Consider the following 23,723-nt stretch of genomic DNA (forward strand, 5'->3'; position numbering starts at 1 on the left):
TGCATTCAACTCAGTGTACAGTTCAATTTTGCCTAAAAGTAGTATGTGCTAACATGATGTAAACCTCATTATTATACTCAGAATATGATGTAGAGTAGTCTGCAATCAATTAGATGAATATACTCCCAAAGGTTTAGAAGTTACCTTCAGTAACATCACATTATCTACTTATTGTAACATTACAGTTTTCTGAAGTAAACCAAGTCAATGGCTGTTCCAGTGTAAATGGTACCTGTTAAGTTACTGAATTCAGCTTGCATTAAAGTATTCCATGGCACTGAGCACTCGACATGCAATATCCATACTGTTCCAATTCACCCTGTGTAGTCATGAACACAACCTTATCACAAAATGATTTGAATAGAAAGCAGTGCATTCAACTCAATGGAGTGTACAGTTCAATTTTGCCTAAAAGTAGTATGTGCTAACATGATGTAAAGCTCATTATTATACTCAGAATATGATTTAGAGTACTCTGCAATCAATTATATGAATGTACTACCTAAGGTTTAGAAGTTACCTTCTGTAACATCACATTATCTACTCATTGTAACATTACAGTTTGCTGAAGTAAACCAACTGAATGGCTGTTCCACTGTAAATGTTACCTGTTAAGTTCCTGAATTCAGCTTGCATTAAAGTATTCCATGGCAGTGAGCACTCTACATGCAATATCCATACAGTTCCAATTCACCCTGTGTAGTTATGAACACAACCTTATCACAAAATGCTTTGAATTGAAAGTAAAGCTTTCAACTCAATGGAGTGTACAGTTCAATTTTGCCTAAAAGCAGTATGTGCTAACATGATGTAAACCTCATTATTATACTCAGAATATGATTTAGTTTAGTCTGCAATCAATTATATGAATGTACTACCTAAGGTTTAGAAGTTACCTTCAGTAACATGACATTATCTACTTATTGTAACATTACAGTTTGCTGAAGTAAACCAAGTCAATGGCGGTTCCAGTGTAAATGGTACCTAAGTTACTGAATTCAGCTTGCATTAAAGTATTCCACGGCACTGAGCACTCTACATGCAATATTCATACTGTTCCAAATCACCCTGTGTAGTTATGAACACAACCTTATCACAAAATGCTTTGAATACAAAGCAGTGCATTCAACTCAATGGAGTGTACAGTTCAAATTTGCCTAAAGGTAGTATGTGCTAACATGATGTAAACCTCATTATTATACTCACAATATGTTTTAGAGTAGTCTGCAATGAATTATATGAATGTACCACCTAAGGTTTAGAAGTTACCTTCAGTAACATCACATTATCTACTAATTGTAACATTACAGTTTGCTGAAGTAAACCAACTCAATGGCTGTTCCACTGTAAATGTTACCTGTTAAGTTCCTGAATTCAGCTTGCGTTAAAGTATTCCATGGCAGTGAGCACTCTACATGCAATATCCATACCGTTCCAATTCACCCTGTGTAGTTACGAACACAACCTTATCACAAAATGCTTTGAACTGAAAGTAAAGCTTTCAACTCAATGGAGTGTACAGTTCAATTTTGTTTAAAAGTGGTATGTGCTAACATGATGTAAACCTTATTATTATACTCAGAATATGATTTAGAACAGTCTGCAATCAATTATATGAATGTACTACCTAAGGTTTAGAAGTTACCTTCAGTAACATCACATTATCTACTCATTGTAACATTACAGTTTGCTGAAGTAAACCAAGTCAATGGCTGTTCCAGTGTAAATGGTACCTGTAAAGTTACTGAATTCAGCTTGCGTTAAAGTATTCCATGGCACTGAGCACTCTACATGCAATATCCATACTGTTCCAATTCACCCTGTGTAGTTATGAACACAACCTTATCACAAAATGCTTTGAATTGAAAGTAAAGCTTTCAAAACAATGTAGCGTACAGTTCAATTTTGTTTAAAAGTGGTATGTGCTAACATGATGTAAACCTTATTATTATACTCAGAATATGATTTAGAGTAGTCTGCAATGAATTATATGAATGTACTACCTACGGTTTAGAAGTTACCTTCAGTAACATCACATTATCTACTTATTGTCACATTACAGTTTTCTGAAGTAAACCAAGTCAATGGCTGTTCCAGTGTAAATGGTACCTGTTAAGTTACTGAATTCAGCTTGCATTAAAGTATTCCATGGCACTGAGCACTCGACATGCAATATCCATACTGTTCCAATTCACCCTGTGTAGTTATGAACACAACCTTATCACAAAATGATTTGAATAGAAAGCAGTGCATTCAACTCAGTGTACAGTTCAATTTTGCCTAAAAGTAGTATGTGCTAACATGATGTAAACCTCATTATTATACTCAGAATATGATTTAGAGTACTCTGCAATCAATTATATGAATGTACTACCTAAGGTTTAGAAGTTACCTTCTGTAACATCACATTATCAACTCATTGTAACATTACAGTTTGCTGAAGTAAACAAAGTCAATGCTGTTCCAATGTAAATGGTACCTGTTAAGTTACTGAATTCAGCTTGCATTAAAGTATTCCATGGCACTGAGCACTCGACATGCAATATCCATACTGTTCCAATTCACCCTGTGTAGTTATGAACACAACCTTATCACAAAATGATTTGAATAGAAAGCAGTGCATTCAACTCAGTGTACAGTTCAATTTTGCCTAAAAGTAGTATGTGCTAACATGATGTAAACCTCCTTATTATACTCAGAATATGATGTAGAGTCGTCTGCAATCAATTAGATGAATATACTCCCAAAGGTTTAGAAGTTACCTTCAGTAACATCACATTATCTACTTATTGTAACATTACAGTTTTCTGAAGTAAACCAAGTCAATGGCTGTTCCAGTGTAAATGGTACCTGTTAAGTTACTGAATTCAGCTTGCATTAAAGTATTCCATGGCACTGAGCACTCTACATGCAATATTCATACTGTTCCAAATCACCCTGTGTAGTTATGAACACAACCTTATCACAAAATGCTTTGAATAGAAAGCAGTGCATTCAACTCAATGGAGTGTACAGTTCAACTTTGCCTAAAAGTAGTATGTGCTAACATGATGTAAACCTCATTATTATACTCACAGTATGATTTAGAGTAGTCTGCAATGAATTATATGAATGTACTACCTAAGGTTTAGAAGTTTCCTTCTGTAACATCACATTATCTACTCATTGTAACATTACAGTTTGCTGAAGTAAACAAAGTCAATGGCTGTTCCAGTGTAAATGGTACCTGTTAAGTTACTGAATTCAGCTTGCATTAAAGTATTCCATGGCACTGAGCACTCTACATGCAATATCCATACAGTTCCAATTCACCCTGTGCAGTTATGTACACAACCTTATCACAAAATGCTTTGAATTGAATGTCAAGCTTTCAACACAATGTAGTGTACAGTTCAATTTTGTTTAATAGTGGTATGTGCTAACATGATGTAAACCTTATTATTATACTCAGAATATGATTTAGAACAGTCTGCAATCAATTATATGAATGTACTACCTAAGGTTTAGAAGTTACCTTCAGTAACATCACATTATCTACTCATTGTAACATTACAGTTTGCTGAAGTAAACCAAGTCAATGGCTGTTCCAGTGTAAATGGTACCTGTAAAGTTACTGAATTCAGCTTGCATTAAAGTATTCCATGGCACTGAGCACTCTACATGCAATATCCATACTGTTCCAATTCACCCTGTGTAGTTATTAACACAACCTTAACACAAAATGCTTTGAATAGAAACCAGTGCATTCAACTCAATGGAGTGTACAGTTCAACTTTGCCTAAAAGTAGTATGTGCTAACATGATGTAAACCTCATTATTATACTCACAATATGATTTAGAGTAGTCTGCAATGAATTATATGAATGTACTACCTAAGGTTTAGAAGTTACCTTCAGTAACATCACATTATCTACTCATTGTAACATTACAGTTTGCTGAAGTAAACCAAGTCAATGGCGGTTCCAGTGTAAATGGTACCTGTTAAGTTACTGAATACAGCTTGCGTTAAAGTATTCCATGGCACTGATCACTCTACATGCAATATCCATACTGTTCCAATTCACCCTGTGTAGTTAAGAACACAACCTTATCACAAAATGCTTTGAATAGAAAGCAGTGCATTCAACTCAATGGAGTGTACAGTTCAATTTTGCCTAAAAGTAGTAAGTGCTAACATGATGTAAACCTCATTATTATACTCAGAATATGATTTTCTTTAGTCTGCAATCAATTATATGAATGTACTACCTAAGGTTTAGAAGTTACCTTCAGTAACATCACATTATCTACTTATTGTAACATTACAGTTTGCTGAAGTAAACCAAGTGAATGGCTGTTTCAGTGTAAATGGTACCTGTTAAGTTACTGAATTCAGCTTGCATTAAAGTATTCCATGGCACTGAGCACTCTACATGCAATATTCATACTGTTCCAAATCACCCTGTGTAGTTATGAACACAACATTATCAAAAAATGCTTTGAATAGAAAGCAGTGCATTCAACTCAATGGAGTGTACAGTTCAACTTTGCCTAAAGGTAGTATGTGCTAACATGATGTAAACCTCATTATTATACTCACAATATGTTTTAGAGTAGTCTGCAATGAATTATATGAATGTACCACCTAAGGATTAGAAGTTACCTTCAGTAACATCACATTATCTACTAATTGTAACATTACAGTTTGCTGAAGTAAACCAAGTCAATGGCGGTTCCAGTGTAAATGGTACCTGTTAAGTTACTGAATTCAGCTTGCGTTAAAGTATTCCATGGCACTGAGCACTCTACATGCAATATCCATACTGTTCCAATTCACCCTGTGTAGTTATGAACACAACCTTATCACAAAATGCTTTGAATAGAAAGCAGTGCATTCAACTCAATGGACTGTACAGTTCAATTTTGCCTAAAAGTAGTAAGTGCTAACATGATGTAAACCTCATTATTATAATCAGAATATGATTTAGTGTAGTCTGCAATCAATTATATGAATGTACTACCTAAGGTTTAGAAGTTACCTTCAGTAACATCACATTATCTACTTATTGTAACATTACAGTTTGCTGAAGTAAACAAAGTCAATGGCTGTTCCAGTGTAAATGGTACCTGTTAAGTTACTGAATTCAGCTTGCTTTAAAGTATTCCATGGCACTGAGCACTCTACATGCAATATTCATACTGTTCCAAATCACCCTGTGTAGTTATGAACACAACCTTATCACAAAATGCTTTGAATAGAAAGCAGTGCATTCAACTCAATGGAGTGTACAGTTCAACTTTGCCTAAAAGTAGTATGTGCTAACATGATGTAAACCTCATTATTATACTCACAGTATGATTTAGAGTAGTCTGCAATGAATTATATGAATGTACTACCTAAGGTTTAGAAGTTTCCTTCTGTAACATCACATTATCTACTCATTGTAACATTACAGTTTGCTGAAGTAAACAAAGTCAATGGCTGTTCCAGTGTAAATGGTACCTGTTAAGTTACTGAATTCAGCTTGCATTAAAGTATTCCATGGCACTGAGCACTCTACATGCAATATCCATACAGTTCCAATTCACCCTGTGCAGTTATGTACACAACCTTATCACAAAATGCTTTGAATTGAATGTCAAGCTTTCAACACAATGTAGTGTACAGTTCAATTTTGTTTAAAAGTGGTATGTGCTAACATGATGTAAACCTTATTATTATACTCAGAATATGATTTAGAACAGTCTGCAATCAATTATATGAATGTACTACCTAAGGTTTAGAAGTTACCTTCAGTAACATCACATTATCTACTCATTGTAACATTACAGTTTGCTGAAGTAAACCAAGTCAATGGCTGTTCCAGTGTAAATGGTACCTGTAAAGTTACTGAATTCAGCTTGCATTAAAGTATTCCATGGCACTGAGCACTCTACATGCAATATCCATACTGTTCCAATTCACCCTGTGTAGTTATTAACACAACCTTAACACAAAATGCTTTGAATAGAAACCAGTGCATTCAACTCAATGGAGTGTACAGTTCAACTTTGCCTAAAAGTAGTATGTGCTAACATGATGTAAACCTCATTATTATACTCACAATATGATTTAGAGTAGTCTGCAATGAATTATATGAATGTACTACCTAAGGTTTAGAAGTTACCTTCAGTAACATCACATTATCTACTCATTGTAACATTACAGTTTGCTGAAGTAAACCAAGTCAATGGCGGTTCCAGTGTAAATGGTACCTGTTAAGTTACTGAATACAGCTTGCGTTAAAGTATTCCATGGCACTGATCACTCTACATGCAATATCCATACTGTTCCAATTCACCCTGTGTAGTTAAGAACACAACCTTATCACAAAATGCTTTGAATAGAAAGCAGTGCATTCAACTCAATGGAGTGTACAGTTCAATTTTGCCTAAAAGTAGTAAGTGCTAACATGATGTAAACCTCATTATTATACTCAGAATATGATTTTCTTTAGTCTGCAATCAATTATATGAATGTACTACCTAAGGTTTAGAAGTTACCTTCAGTAACATCACATTATCTACTTATTGTAACATTACAGTTTGCTGAAGTAAACCAACTGAATGGCTGTTCCACTGTAAATGTTACCTGTTAAGTTCCTGAATTCAGTTTGCGTTAAAGTATTCCATGGCACTGAGCACTCTACATGCAATATCCATACTGTTCCAATTCACCCTGTGTAGTTATGAACACAACCTTATCACAAAATGCTTTGAATAGAAACCAGTGCATTCAACTCAATGGAGTGTACAGTTCAACTTTGCCTAAAAGTAGCATGTGCTAACATGATGTAAACCTCATTATTATACTCACAATATGATTTAGAGTAGTCTGCAATGAATTATATGAATGTACTACCTAAGGTTTAGAAGTTACCTTCAGTAACATCACATTATCTACTCATTGTAACATTACAGTTTGCTGAAGTAAACCAACTCAATGGCTGTTCCACTGTAAATGTTACCTGTTAAGTTCCTGAATTCAGCTTGCATTAAAGTATTCCATGGCAGTGAGCACTCTACATGCAATATCCATACCGTTCCAATTCACCCTGTGTAGTTACGAACACAACCTTATCACAAAATGATTTGAATAGAAAGCAGTGCATTCAACTCAATGGAGTGTACAGTTCAATTTTGCCTAAAAGTAGTATGTGCTAACATGATGTAAACCTCATTATTATACTCACAACATGATGTAGAGTAGTCTGCAATCAATTAGATGAATATATTCCCAAAGGGTTAGAAGTTACTTTCAGTAACATCACATTATCTACTCAGTGTAACATTACAGTTTGCTGAAGTAAACCAAGTCAATGGCTGGTCCACCGTAATTGATACCTGGTAGTTTACTGAATTCAGCTTGCATTGGAGTATTCCATGGCACTGAGCACTCTACATGCAATATCCATAGAGTTCCAATTCACCATGTGTAGTTATTAACACAACCTTATCCAAAATGCTTTGAATAGAAAGCACTGCATTCAACTCAATGGAGTGTACAGTTCAATTTTGCCTAAAAGTAGTAAGTGCTAATATGATGTAAACCTCATTATTATACTCAGAATATGATGTAGAGTAGTCTGCAATCAATTAGATGAATATACTCCCAAAGGGTTAGAAGTTACCTTCAGTAACATCACATTATCTATTCATTGTAACATTACAGTTTGCTGAAGTAAACAAAGTCAATGGCTGTTCCAGTGTAAATGTTACCTGTTAAGTTCCTGAATTCAGCTTGCATTAAAGTATTCCATGGCAGTGAGCACTCTACATGCAATATCCATACAGTTCCAATTCACCCTGTGTAGTTATGAACACAACCTTATCACAAAATGCTTTGAATTGAAAGTAAAGCTTTCAAAACAATGTAGCGTACAGTTCAATTTTGTTTAAAAGTGGTATGTGCTAACATGATGTAAACCTTATTATTATACTCAGAATATGATTTAGAGTAGTCTGCAATGAATTATATGAATGTACTACCTACGGTTTAGAAGTTACCTTCAGTAACATCACATTATCTACTTATTGTCACATTACAGTTTTCTGAAGTAAACCAAGTCAATGGCTGTTCCAGTGTAAATGGTACCTGTTAAGTTACTGAATTCAGCTTGCATTAAAGTATTCCATGGCACTGAGCACTCGACATGCAATATCCATACTGTTCCAATTCACCCTGTGTAGTTATGAACACAACCTTATCACAAAATGATTTGAATAGAAAGCAGTGCATTCAACTCAGTGTACAGTTCAATTTTGCCTAAAAGTAGTATGTGCTAACATGATGTAAACCTCATTATTATACTCAGAATATGATTTAGAGTACTCTGCAATCAATTATATGAATGTACTACCTAAGGTTTAGAAGTTACCTTCTGTAACATCACATTATCAACTCATTGTAACATTACAGTTTGCTGAAGTAAACAAAGTCAATGCTGTTCCAATGTAAATGGTACCTGTTAAGTTACTGAATTCAGCTTGCATTAAAGTATTCCATGGCACTGAGCACTCGACATGCAATATCCATACTGTTCCAATTCACCCTGTGTAGTTATGAACACAACCTTATCACAAAATGATTTGAATAGAAAGCAGTGCATTCAACTCAGTGTACAGTTCAATTTTGCCTAAAAGTAGTATGTGCTAACATGATGTAAACCTCATTATTATACTCAGAATATGATGTAGAGTAGTCTGCAATCAATTAGATGAATATACTCCCAAAGGTTTAGAAGTTACCTTCAGTAACATCACATTATCTACTTATTGTAACATTACAGTTTTCTGAAGTAAACCAAGTCAATGGCTGTTCCAGTGTAAATGGTACCTGTTAAGTTACTGAATTCAGCTTGCATTAAAGTATTCCATGGCACTGAGCACTCGACATGCAATATCCATACTGTTCCAATTCACCCTGTGTAGTCATGAACACAACCTTATCACAAAATGATTTGAATAGAAAGCAGTGCATTCAACTCAATGGAGTGTACAGTTCAATTTTGCCTAAAAGTAGTATGTGCTAACATGATGTAAAGCTCATTATTATACTCAGAATATGATTTAGAGTACTCTGCAATCAATTATATGAATGTACTACCTAAGGTTTAGAAGTTACCTTCTGTAACATCACATTATCTACTCATTGTAACATTACAGTTTGCTGAAGTAAACCAACTGAATGGCTGTTCCACTGTAAATGTTACCTGTTAAGTTCCTGAATTCAGCTTGCATTAAAGTATTCCATGGCAGTGAGCACTCTACATGCAATATCCATACAGTTCCAATTCACCCTGTGTAGTTATGAACACAACCTTATCACAAAATGCTTTGAATTGAAAGTAAAGCTTTCAACTCAATGGAGTGTACAGTTCAATTTTGCCTAAAAGCAGTATGTGCTAACATGATGTAAACCTCATTATTATACTCAGAATATGATTTAGTTTAGTCTGCAATCAATTATATGAATGTACTACCTAAGGTTTAGAAGTTACCTTCAGTAACATGACATTATCTACTTATTGTAACATTACAGTTTGCTGAAGTAAACCAAGTCAATGGCGGTTCCAGTGTAAATGGTACCTAAGTTACTGAATTCAGCTTGCATTAAAGTATTCCACGGCACTGAGCACTCTACATGCAATATTCATACTGTTCCAAATCACCCTGTGTAGTTATGAACACAACCTTATCACAAAATGCTTTGAATACAAAGCAGTGCATTCAACTCAATGGAGTGTACAGTTCAAATTTGCCTAAAGGTAGTATGTGCTAACATGATGTAAACCTCATTATTATACTCACAATATGTTTTAGAGTAGTCTGCAATGAATTATATGAATGTACCACCTAAGGTTTAGAAGTTACCTTCAGTAACATCACATTATCTACTAATTGTAACATTACAGTTTGCTGAAGTAAACCAACTCAATGGCTGTTCCACTGTAAATGTTACCTGTTAAGTTCCTGAATTCAGCTTGCGTTAAAGTATTCCATGGCACTGAGCACTCTACATGCAATATCCATACCGTTCCAATTCACCCTGTGTAGTTACGAACACAACCTTATCACAAAATGCTTTGAACTGAAAGTAAAGCTTTCAACTCAATGGAGTGTACAGTTCAATTTTGTTTAAAAGTGGTATGTGCTAACATGATGTAAACCTTATTATTATACTCAGAATATGATTTAGAACAGTCTGCAATCAATTATATGAATGTACTACCTAAGGTTTAGAAGTTACCTTCAGTAACATCACATTATCTACTCATTGTAACATTACAGTTTGCTGAAGTAAACCAAGTCAATGGCTGTTCCAGTGTAAATGGTACCTGTAAAGTTACTGAATTCAGCTTGCGTTAAAGTATTCCATGGCACTGAGCACTCTACATGCAATATCCATACTGTTCCAATTCACCCTGTGTAGTTATGAACACAACCTTATCACAAAATGCTTTGAATTGAAAGTAAAGCTTTCAAAACAATGTAGCGTACAGTTCAATTTTGTTTAAAAGTGGTATGTGCTAACATGATGTAAACCTTATTATTATACTCAGAATATGATTTAGAGTAGTCTGCAATGAATTATATGAATGTACTACCTACGGTTTAGAAGTTACCTTCAGTAACATCACATTATCTACTTATTGTCACATTACAGTTTTCTGAAGTAAACCAAGTCAATGGCTGTTCCAGTGTAAATGGTACCTGTTAAGTTACTGAATTCAGCTTGCATTAAAGTATTCCATGGCACTGAGCACTCGACATGCAATATCCATACTGTTCCAATTCACCCTGTGTAGTTATGAACACAACCTTATCACAAAATGATTTGAATAGAAAGCAGTGCATTCAACTCAGTGTACAGTTCAATTTTGCCTAAAAGTAGTATGTGCTAACATGATGTAAACCTCATTATTATACTCAGAATATGATTTAGAGTACTCTGCAATCAATTATATGAATGTACTACCTAAGGTTTAGAAGTTACCTTCTGTAACATCACATTATCAACTCATTGTAACATTACAGTTTGCTGAAGTAAACAAAGTCAATGCTGTTCCAATGTAAATGGTACCTGTTAAGTTACTGAATTCAGCTTGCATTAAAGTATTCCATGGCACTGAGCACTCGACATGCAATATCCATACTGTTCCAATTCACCCTGTGTAGTTATGAACACAACCTTATCACAAAATGATTTGAATAGAAAGCAGTGCATTCAACTCAGTGTACAGTTCAATTTTGCCTAAAAGTAGTATGTGCTAACATGATGTAAACCTCCTTATTATACTCAGAATATGATGTAGAGTCGTCTGCAATCAATTAGATGAATATACTCCCAAAGGTTTAGAAGTTACCTTCAGTAACATCACATTATCTACTTATTGTAACATTACAGTTTTCTGAAGTAAACCAAGTCAATGGCTGTTCCAGTGTAAATGGTACCTGTTAAGTTACTGAATTCAGCTTGCATTAAAGTATTCCATGGCACTGAGCACTCGACATGCAATATCCATACTGTTCCAATTCACCCTGTGTAGTCATGAACACAACCTTATCACAAAATGATTTGAATAGAAAGCAGTGCATTCAACTCAATGGAGTGTACAGTTCAATTTTGCCTAAAAGTAGTATGTGCTAACATGATGTAAAGCTCATTATTATACTCAGAATATGATTTAGAGTACTCTGCAATCAATTATATGAATGTACTACCTAAGGTTTAGAAGTTACCTTCTGTAACATCACATTATCTACTCATTGTAACATTACAGTTTGCTGAAGTAAACCAACTGAATGGCTGTTCCACTGTAAATGTTACCTGTTAAGTTCCTGAATTCAGCTTGCATTAAAGTATTCCATGGCAGTGAGCACTCTACATGCAATATCCATACAGTTCCAATTCACCCTGTGTAGTTATGAACACAACCTTATCACAAAATGCTTTGAATTGAAAGTAAAGCTTTCAACTCAATGGAGTGTACAGTTCAATTTTGCCTAAAAGCAGTATGTGCTAACATGATGTAAACCTCATTATTATACTCAGAATATGATTTAGTTTAGTCTGCAATCAATTATATGAATGTACTACCTAAGGTTTAGAAGTTACCTTCAGTAACATGACATTATCTACTTATTGTAACATTACAGTTTGCTGAAGTAAACCAAGTCAATGGCGGTTCCAGTGTAAATGGTACCTAAGTTACTGAATTCAGCTTGCATTAAAGTATTCCACGGCACTGAGCACTCTACATGCAATATTCATACTGTTCCAAATCACCCTGTGTAGTTATGAACACAACCTTATCACAAAATGCTTTGAATACAAAGCAGTGCATTCAACTCAATGGAGTGTACAGTTCAAATTTGCCTAAAGGTAGTATGTGCTAACATGATGTAAACCTCATTATTATACTCACAATATGTTTTAGAGTAGTCTGCAATGAATTATATGAATGTACCACCTAAGGTTGAGAAGTTACCTTCAGTAACATCACATTATCTACTAATTGTAACATTACAGTTTGCTGAAGTAAACCAACTCAATGGCTGTTCCACTGTAAATGTTACCTGTTAAGTTCCTGAATTCAGCTTGCGTTAAAGTATTCCATGGCAGTGAGCACTCTACATGCAATATCCATACCGTTCCAATTCACCCTGTGTAGTTACGAATACAACCTTATCACAAAATGCTTTGAACTGAAAGTAAAGCTTTCAACTCAATGGAGTGTACAGTTCAATTTTGTTTAAAAGTGGTATGTGCTAACATGATGTAAACCTTATTATTATACTCAGAATATGATTTAGAACAGTCTGCAATCAATTATATGAATGTACTACCTAAGGTTTAGAAGTTACCTTCAGTAACATCACATTATCTACTCATTGTAACATTACAGTTTGCTGAAGTAAACCAAGTCAATGGCTGTTCCAGTGTAAATGGTACCTGTAAAGTTACTGAATTCAGCTTGCGTTAAAGTATTCCATGGCACTGAGCACTCTACATGCAATATCCATACTGTTCCAATTCACCCTGTGTAGTTATGAACACAACCTTATCACAAAATGCTTTGAATTGAAAGTAAAGCTTTCAACTCAATGGAGTGTACAGTTCAATTTTGCCTAAAAGCAGTATGTGCTAACATGATGTAAACCTCATTATTATACTCAGAATATGATTTAGTGTAGTCTGCAATCAATTATATGAATGTACTACCTAAGGTTTAGAAGTTACCTTCAGTAACATGACATTATCTACTTATTGTAACATTACAGTTTGCTGAAGTAAACCAAGTCAATGGCTGTTCCAGTGTAAATGGTACCTCTTAAGATACTGAATTCAGCTTGCATTAAAGTATTCCATGGCACTGAGCACTCTACATGCAATATTCATACAGTTCCAAATCACCCTGTGTAGTTATGAACACAACCTTATCACAAAATGCTTTGAATAGAAACCAGTGCATTCAACTCAATGGAGTGTACAGTTCAACTTTGCCTAAAAGTAGCATGTGCTAACATGATGTAAACCTCATTATTATACTCACAATATGATTTAGACTAGTCTGCAATGAATTATATGAATGTACTACCTAAGGTTTAGAAGTTACCTTCAGTAACATCACATTATCTACTCATTGTAACATTACAGTTTGCTGAAGTAAACCAACTCAATGGCTGTTCCAGTGTAAATGTTACCTGTTAAGTTCCTGAATTCAGCTTGCATTAAAGTATTCCATGGCAGTGAGCACTCTACATGCATTATCCATACCGTTCCAATTCACCCTGTGTAGTTACGAACACAACCTTATCACAAAATGCTTTGAACTGAAAGTAAAGCTTTCAACTCAATGGAGTGTACAGTTCAATTTTGTTTAAAAGTGGTATGTGCTAACATGATGTAAACCTTATTATTATACTCAGAATATGATTTAGAACAGTCTGCAATCAATTATATGAATGTACTACCTAAGGTTTAGAAGTTACCTTCAGTAACATCACATTATCTACTCATTGTAACATTACAGTTTGCTGAAGTAAACCAAGTCAATGGCTGTTCCAGTGTAAATGGTACCTGTAAAGTTACTGAATTCAGCTTGCGTTAAAGTATTCCATGGCACTGAGCACTCTACATGCAATATCCATACTGTTCCAATTCACCCTGTGTAGTTATGAACACAACCTTATCACAAAATGCTTTGAATAGAAAGCAGTGCATTCAACTCAATGGAGTGTACAGTTCAATTTTGCCTAAAAGTTGTATGTGCTAACATGAAGTAAACCTCATTATTATACTCACAATATGATTTAGAATAGTCTGCAATGAATTATATGAATGTACTACCAAAGGTTTAGAAGTTACCTTCAGTAACATCACATTATCTACTGATTGTAAAACTACAGTTTGCTGAAGTAAACAAAGTCAATGGTTGTTCCAATGTACATGGTACCTGTTAAGTTCCTGAATTCAGCTTGCATTAAAGTATTCCATGGCAGTGAGCACTCTACCTGCAATATCCATACAGTTCCAATTCACCCTGTGTAGTTATGAACACAACCTTATCACAAAATGCTTTGAATTGAAAGTAAAGCTTTCAACTCAATGGAGTGTACAGTTCAATTTTGCCTAAAAGCAGTATGTGCTAACATGATGTAAACCTCATTATTATACTCAGAATATGAGTTAGTGTAGTCTGCAATCAATTATATGAATGTACTACCTAAGGTTTAGAAGTTACCTTCAGTAACATCACATTATCTACTCATTGTAACATTACAGTTTGCTGAAGTAAACCAAGTCAATGGCTGTTCCAGTGTAAATGGTACCTGTAAAGTTACTGAATTCAGCTTGCGTTAAAGTATTCCATGGCACTGAGCACTCTACATGCAATATCCATACTGTTCCAATTCACCCTGTGTAGTTATGAACACAACCTTATCACAAAATGCTTTGAATAGAAAGCAGTGCATTCAACTCAATGGAGTGTACAGTTCAATTTTGCCTAAAAGTAGTATGTGCTAACATGAAGTAAACCTCATTATTATACTCACAATATGATTTAGAATAGTCTGCAATGAATTATATGAATGTACTACCAAAGGTTTAGAAGTTACCTTCAGTAACATCACATTATCTACTGATTGTAAAATTACAGTTTGCTGAAGTAAACAAAGTCAATGGTTGTTCCAGTGTACATGGTACCTGTTAAGTTCCTGAATTCAGCTTGCATTAAAGTATTCCATGGCACTGAGCACTTTTAATGCAATATCTATACTGTTCCAAATCACCATGTGTAGTTATGAACACAACCTTATCACAAAATGATTTGAATAGAAAGCAGTGCATTCAACTCAATGGAGTGTACAGTTCAATTTTGCCTAAAAGTAGTATGTGCTAACATGATGTAAACCTCATTATTATACTCACAACATGATGTAGAGTAGTCTGCAATCAATTAGATGAATATAGTCCCAAAGGGTTAGAAGTTACTTTCAGTAACATCACATTATCTACTCAGTGTAACATTACAGTTTGCTGAAGTAAACCAAGTCAATGGCTGGTCCACCGTAATTGATACCTGGTAGTTTACTGAATTCAGCTTGCATTGGAGTATTCCATGGCACTGAGCACTCTACATGCAATATCCATAGAGTTCCAATTCACCATGTGTAGTTATTAACACAACCTTATCCAAAATGCTTTGAATAGAAAGCAGTGCATTGAACTCAATGGAGTGTACAGTTCAATTTTGCCTAAAAGTAGTAAGTGCTAATATGATGTAAACCTCATTATTATACTCAGAATATGATGTAGAGTAGTCTGCAATCAATTAGATGAATATACTCCCAAAGGGTTAGAAGTTACCTTCAGTAACATCACATTATCTATTCATTGTAACATTACAGTTTGCTGAAGTAAACAAAGTCAATGGCTGTTCCAGTGTAAATGTTACCTGTTAAGTTCCTGAATTCAGCTTGCATTAAAGTATTCCATGGCAGTGAGCACTCTACATGCAATATCCATAGAGTTCCAATTCACCCTGTGTAGTTATGTACACAACCTTATCACAAAATGCTTTGAATTGAAAGTAAAGCTTTCAACACAATGTAGTCTACAGTTCAATTTTGTTTAAAAGTGGTATGTGCTAACTTGATGTAAACCTCATTATTATACTCACAATATGTTTTAGAGTAGTCTGCAATGAATTATATGAACGTACCACCTAAGGTTTAGAAGTTACCTTCAGTAACATCACATTATCTACTCATTGTAACATTACAGTTTGCTGAAGTAAACAAAGTCAATGCTGTTCCAATGTAAATGGTAGCTGTTAAGTTACTGAATTCAGCTTGCATTAAAGTATTCCATGGCACTGAGCACTCGACATGCAATATCCATACTGTTCCAATTCACCCTGTGTAGTTATGAACACAACCTTATCACAAAATGATTTGAATAGAAAGCAGTGCATTCAACTCAGTGTACAGTTCAATTTTGCCTAAAAGTAGTATGTGCTAACATGATGTAAACCTCATTATTATACTCAGAATATGATGTAGAGTAGTCTGCAATCAATTAGATGAATATACTCCCAAAGGTTTAGAAGTTACCTTCAGTAACATCACATTATCTACTTATTGTAACATTACAGTTTTCTGAAGTAAACCAAGTCAATGGCTGTTCCAGTGTAAATGGTACCTGTTAAGTTACTGAATTCAGCTTGCATTAAAGTATTCCATGGCACTGAGCACTCGACATGCAATATCCATACTGTTCCAATTCACCCTGTGTAGTCATGAACACAACCTTATCACAAAATGATTTGAATAGAAAGCAGTGCATTCAACTCAATGGAGTGTACAGTTCAATTTTGCCTAAAAGTAGTATGTGCTAACATGATGTAAAGCTCATTATTATACTCAGAATATGATTTAGAGTACTCTGCAATCAATTATATGAATGTACTACCTAAGGTTTAGAAGTTACCTTCTGTAACATCACATTATCTACTCATTGTAACATTACAGTTTGCTGAAGTAAACCAACTGAATGGCTGTTCCACTGTAAATGTTACCTGTTAAGTTCCTGAATTCAGCTTGCATTAAAGTATTCCATGGCAGTGAGCACTCTACATGCAATATCCATACAGTTCCAATTCACCCTGTGTAGTTATGAACACAACCTTATCACAAAATGCTTTGAATTGAAAGTAAAGCTTTCAACTCAATGGAGTGTACAGTTCAATTTTGTTTAAAAGTGGTATGTGCTAACATGATGTAAACCTTATTATTATACTCAGAATATGATTTAGAACAGTCTGCAATCAATTATATGAATGTACTACCTAAGGTTTAGAAGTTACCTTCAGTAACATCACATTATCTACTCATTGTAACATTACAGTTTGCTGAAGTAAACCAAGTCAATGGCTGTTCCAGTGTAAATGGTACCTGTAAAGTTACTGAATTCAGCTTGCGTTAAAGTATTCCATGGCACTGAGCACTCTACATGCAATATCCATACTGTTCCAATTCACCCTGTGTAGTTATGAACACAACCTTATCACAAAATGCTTTGAATTGAAAGTAAAGCTTTCAACTCAATGGAGTGTACAGTTCAATTTTGCCTAAAAGCAGTATGTGCTAACATGATGTAAACCTCATTATTATACTCAGAATATGATTTAGTGTAGTCTGCAATCAATTATATGAATGTACTACCTAAGGTTTAGAAGTTACCTTCAGTAACATGACATTATCTACTTATTGTAACATTCCAGTTTGCTGAAGTAAACCAAGTCAATGGCGGTTCCAGTGTAAATGGTACCTAAGTTACTGAATTCAGCTTGCATTAAAGTATTCCACGGCACTGAGCACTCTACATGCAATATTCATACTGTTCCAAATCACCCTGTGTAGTTATGAACACAACCTTATCACAAAATGCTTTGAATACAAAGCAGTGCATTCAACTCAATGGAGTGTACAGTTCAAATTTGCCTAAAGGTAGTATGTGCTAACATGATGTAAACCTCATTATTATACTCACAATATGTTTTAGAGTAGTCTGCAATGAATTATATGAATGTACCACCTAAGGTTTAGAAGTTACCTTCAGTAACATCACATTATCTACTAATTGTAACATTACAGTTTGCTGAAGTAAACCAACTCAATGGCTGTTCCACTGTAAATGTTACCTGTTAAGTTCCTGAATTCAGCTTGCGTTAAAGTATTCCATGGCAGTGAGCACTCTACATGCAATATCCATACCGTTCCAATTCACCCTGTGTAGTTACGAACACAACCTTATCACAAAATGCTTTGAACTGAAAGTAAAGCTTTCAACTCAATGGAGTGTACAGTTCAATTTTGTTTAAAAGTGGTATGTGCTAACATGATGTAAACCTTATTATTATACTCAGAATATGATTTAGAACAGTCTGCAATCAATTATATGAATGTACTACCTAAGGTTTAGAAGTTACCTTCAGTAACATCACATTATCTACTCATTGTAACATTACAGTTTGCTGAAGTAAACCAAGTCAATGGCTGTTCCAGTGTAAATGGTACCTGTAAAGTTACTGAATTCAGCTTGCGTTAAAGTATTCCATGGCACTGAGCACTCTACATGCAATATCCATACTGTTCCAATTCACCCTGTGTAGTTATGAACACAACCTTATCACAAAATGCTTTGAATTGAAAGTAAAGCTTTCAAAACAATGTAGCGTACAGTTCAATTTTGTTTAAAAGTGGTATGTGCTAACATGATGTAAACCTTATTATTATACTCAGAATATGATTTAGAGTAGTCTGCAATGAATTATATGAATGTACTACCTACGGTTTAGAAGTTACCTTCAGTAACATCACATTATCTACTTATTGTCACATTACAGTTTTCTGAAGTAAACCAAGTCAATGGCTGTTCCAGTGTAAATGGTACCTGTTAAGTTACTGAATTCAGCTTGCATTAAAGTATTCCATGGCACTGAGCACTCGACATGCAATATCCATACTGTTCCAATTCACCCTGTGTAGTTATGAACACAACCTTATCACAAAATGATTTGAATAGAAAGCAGTGCATTCAACTCAGTGTACAGTTCAATTTTGCCTAAAAGTAGTATGTGCTAACATGATGTAAACCTCATTATTATACTCAGAATATGATTTAGAGTACTCTGCAATCAATTATATGAATGTACTACCTAAGGTTTAGAAGTTACCTTCTGTAACATCACATTATCAACTCATTGTAACATTACAGTTTGCTGAAGTAAACAAAGTCAATGCTGTTCCAATGTAAATGGTACTTGTTAAGTTACTGAATTCAGCTTGCATTAAAGTATTCCATGGCACTGAGCACTCGACATGCAATATCCATACTGTTCCAATTCACCCTGTGTAGTTATGAACACAACCTTATCACAAAATGATTTGAATAGAAAGCAGTGCATTCAACTCAGTGTACAGTTCAATTTTGCCTAAAAGTAGTATGTGCTAACATGATGTAAAGCTCATTATTATACTCAGAATATGATTTAGAGTACTCTGCAATCAATTATATGAATGTACTACCTAAGGTTTAGAAGTTACCTTCTGTAACATCACATTATCTACTCATTGTAACATTACAGTTTGCTGAAGTAAACCAACTGAATGGCTGTTCCACTGTAAATGTTACCTGTTAAGTTCCTGAATTCAGCTTGCATTAAAGTATTCCATGGCAGTGAGCACTCTACATGCAATATCCATACAGTTCCAATTCACCCTGTGTAGTTATGAACACAACCTTATCACAAAATGCTTTGAATTGAAAGTAAAGCTTTCAACTCAATGGAGTGTACAGTTCAATTTTGCCTAAAAGCAGTATGTGCTAACATGATGTAAACCTCATTATTATACTCAGAATATGATTTAGTTTAGTCTGCAATCAATTATATGAATGTACTACCTAAGGTTTAGAAGTTACCTTCAGTAACATGACATTATCTACTTATTGTAACATTACAGTTTGCTGAAGTAAACCAAGTCAATGGCGGTTCCAGTGTAAATGGTACCTAAGTTACTGAATTCAGCTTGCATTAAAGTATTCCACGGCACTGAGCACTCTACATGCAATATTCATACTGTTCCAAATCACCCTGTGTAGTTATGAACACAACCTTATCACAAAATGCTTTGAATACAAAGCAGTGCATTCAACTCAGTGTACAGTTCAATTTTGCCTAAAAGTAGTATGTGCTAACATGATGTAAACCTCATTATTATACTCAGAATATGATTTAGAGTACTCTGCAATCAATTATATGAATGTACTACCTAAGGTTTAGAAGTTACCTTCTGTAACATCACATTATCAACTCATTGTAACATTACAGTTTGCTGAAGTAAACAAAGTCAATGCTGTTCCAATGTAAATGGTACTTGTTAAGTTACTGAATTCAGCTTGCATTAAAGTATTCCATGGCACTGAGCACTCGACATGCAATATCCATACTGTTCCAATTCACCCTGTGTAGTTATGAACACAACCTTATCACAAAATGATTTGAATAGAAAGCAGTGCATTCAACTCAGTGTACAGTTCAATTTTGCCTAAAAGTAGTATGTGCTAACATGATGTAAAGCTCATTATTATACTCAGAATATGATTTAGAGTACTCTGCAATCAATTATATGAATGTACTACCTAAGGTTTAGAAGTTACCTTCTGTAACATCACATTATCTACTCATTGTAACATTACAGTTTGCTGAAGTAAACCAACTGAATGGCTGTTCCACTGTAAATGTTACCTGTTAAGTTCCTGAATTCAGCTTGCATTAAAGTATTCCATGGCAGTGAGCACTCTACATGCAATATCCATACAGTTCCAATTCACCCTGTGTAGTTATGAACACAACCTTATCACAAAATGCTTTGAATTGAAAGTAAAGCTTTCAACTCAATGGAGTGTACAGTTCAATTTTGCCTAAAAGCAGTATGTGCTAACATGATGTAAACCTCATTATTATACTCAGAATATGATTTAGTTTAGTCTGCAATCAATTATATGAATGTACTACCTAAGGTTTAGAAGTTACCTTCAGTAACATGACATTATCTACTTATTGTAACATTACAGTTTGCTGAAGTAAACCAAGTCAATGGCGGTTCCAGTGTAAATGGTACCTAAGTTACTGAATTCAGCTTGCATTAAAGTATTCCACGGCACTGAGCACTCTACATGCAATATTCATACTGTTCCAAATCACCCTGTGTAGTTATGAACACAACCTTATCACAAAATGCTTTGAATACAAAGCAGTGCATTCAACTCAATGGAGTGTACAGTTCAAATTTGCCTAAAGGTAGTATGTGCTAACATGATGTAAACCTCATTATTATACTCACAATATGTTTTAGAGTAGTCTGCAATGAATTATATGAATGTACCACCTAAGGTTTAGAAGTTACCTTCAGTAACATCACATTATCTACTAATTGTAACATTACAGTTTGCTGAAGTAAACCAACTCAATGGCTGTTCCACTGTAAATGTTACCTGTTAAGTTCCTGAATTCAGCTTGCGTTAAAGTATTCCATGGCAGTGAGCACTCTACATGCAATATCCATACCGTTCCAATTCACCCTGTGTAGTTACGAACACAACCTTATCACAAAATGCTTTGAACTGAAAGTAAAGCTTTCAACTCAATGGAGTGTACAGTTCAATTTTGTTTAAAAGTGGTATGTGCTAACATGATGTAAACCTTATTATTATACTCAGAATATGATTTAGAACAGTCTGCAATCAATTATATGAATGTACTACCTAAGGTTTAGAAGTTACCTTCAGTAACATCACATTATCTACTCATTGTAACATTACAGTTTGCTGAAGTAAACCAAGTCAATGGCTGTTCCAGTGTAAATGGTACCTGTAAAGTTACTGAATTCAGCTTGCGTTAAAGTATTCCATGGCACTGAGCACTCTACATGCAATATCCATACTGTTCCAATTCACCCTGTGTAGTTATGAACACAACCTTATCACAAAATGCTTTGAATTGAAAGTAAAGCTTTCAAAACAATGTAGCGTACAGTTCAATTTTGTTTAAAAGTGGTATGTGCTAACATGATGTAAACCTTATTATTATACTCAGAATATGATTTAGAGTAGTCTGCAATGAATTATATGAATGTACTACCTACGGTTTAGAAGTTACCTTCAGTAACATCACATTATCTACTTATTGTCACATTACAGTTTTCTGAAGTAAACCAAGTCAATGGCTGTTCCAGTGTAAATGGTACCTGTTAAGTTACTGAATTCAGCTTGCATTAAAGTATTCCATGGCACTGAGCACTCGACATGCAATATCCATACTGTTCCAATTCACCCTGTGTAGTTATGAACACAACCTTATCACAAAATGATTTGAATAGAAAGCAGTGCATTCAACTCAGTGTACAGTTCAATTTTGCCTAAAAGTAGTATGTGCTAACATGATGTAAACCTCATTATTATACTCAGAATATGATTTAGAGTACTCTGCAATCAATTATATGAATGTACTACCTAAGGTTTAGAAGTTACCTTCTGTAACATCACATTATCAACTCATTGTAACATTACAGTTTGCTGAAGTAAACAAAGTCAATGCTGTTCCAATGTAAATGGTACCTGTTAAGTTACTGAATTCAGCTTGCATTAAAGTATTCCATGGCACTGAGCACTCGACATGCAATATCCATACTGTTCCAATTCACCCTGTGTAGTTATGAACACAACCTTATCACAAAATGATTTGAATAGAAAGCAGTGCATTCAACTCAGTGTACAGTTCAATTTTGCCTAAAAGTAGTATGTGCTAACATGATGTAAACCTCATTATTATACTCAGAATATGATGTAGAGTAGTCTGCAATCAATTAGATGAATATACTCCCAAAGGTTTAGAAGTTACCTTCAGTAACATCACATTATCTACTTATTGTAACATTACAGTTTTCTGAAGTAAACCAAGTCAATGGCTGTTCCAGTGTAAATGGTACCTGTTAAGTTACTGAATTCAGCTTGCATTAAAGTATTCCATGGCACTGAGCACTCGACATGCAATATCCATACTGTTCCAATTCACCCTGTGTAGTCATGAACACAACCTTATCACAAAATGATTTGAATAGAAAGCAGTGCATTCAACTCAATGGAGTGTACAGTTCAATTTTGCCTAAAAGTAGTATGTGCTAACATGATGTAAAGCTCATTATTATACTCAGAATATGATTTAGAGTACTCTGCAATCAATTATATGAATGTACTACCTAAGGTTTAGAAGTTACCTTCTGTAACATCACATTATCTACTCATTGTAACATTACAGTTTGCTGAAGTAAACCAACTGAATGGCTGTTCCACTGTAAATGTTACCTGTTAAGTTCCTGAATTCAGCTTGCAGTAAAGTATTCCATGGCAGTGAGCACTCTACATGCAATATCCATACAGTTCCAATTCACCCTGTGTAGTTATGAACACAACCTTATCACAAAATGCTTTGAATTGAAAGTAAAGCTTTCAACTCAATGGAGTGTACAGTTCAATTTTGCCTAAAAGCAGTATGTGCTAACATGATGTAAACCTCATTATTATACTCAGAATATGATTTAGTTTAGTCTGCAATCAATTATATGAATGTACTACC

Source organism: Hypanus sabinus, chromosome 26 (genome assembly GCF_030144855.1).
Source record: "Hypanus sabinus isolate sHypSab1 chromosome 26, sHypSab1.hap1, whole genome shotgun sequence".
Classification (NCBI taxonomy): Eukaryota; Metazoa; Chordata; class Chondrichthyes; order Myliobatiformes; family Dasyatidae; genus Hypanus; species Hypanus sabinus.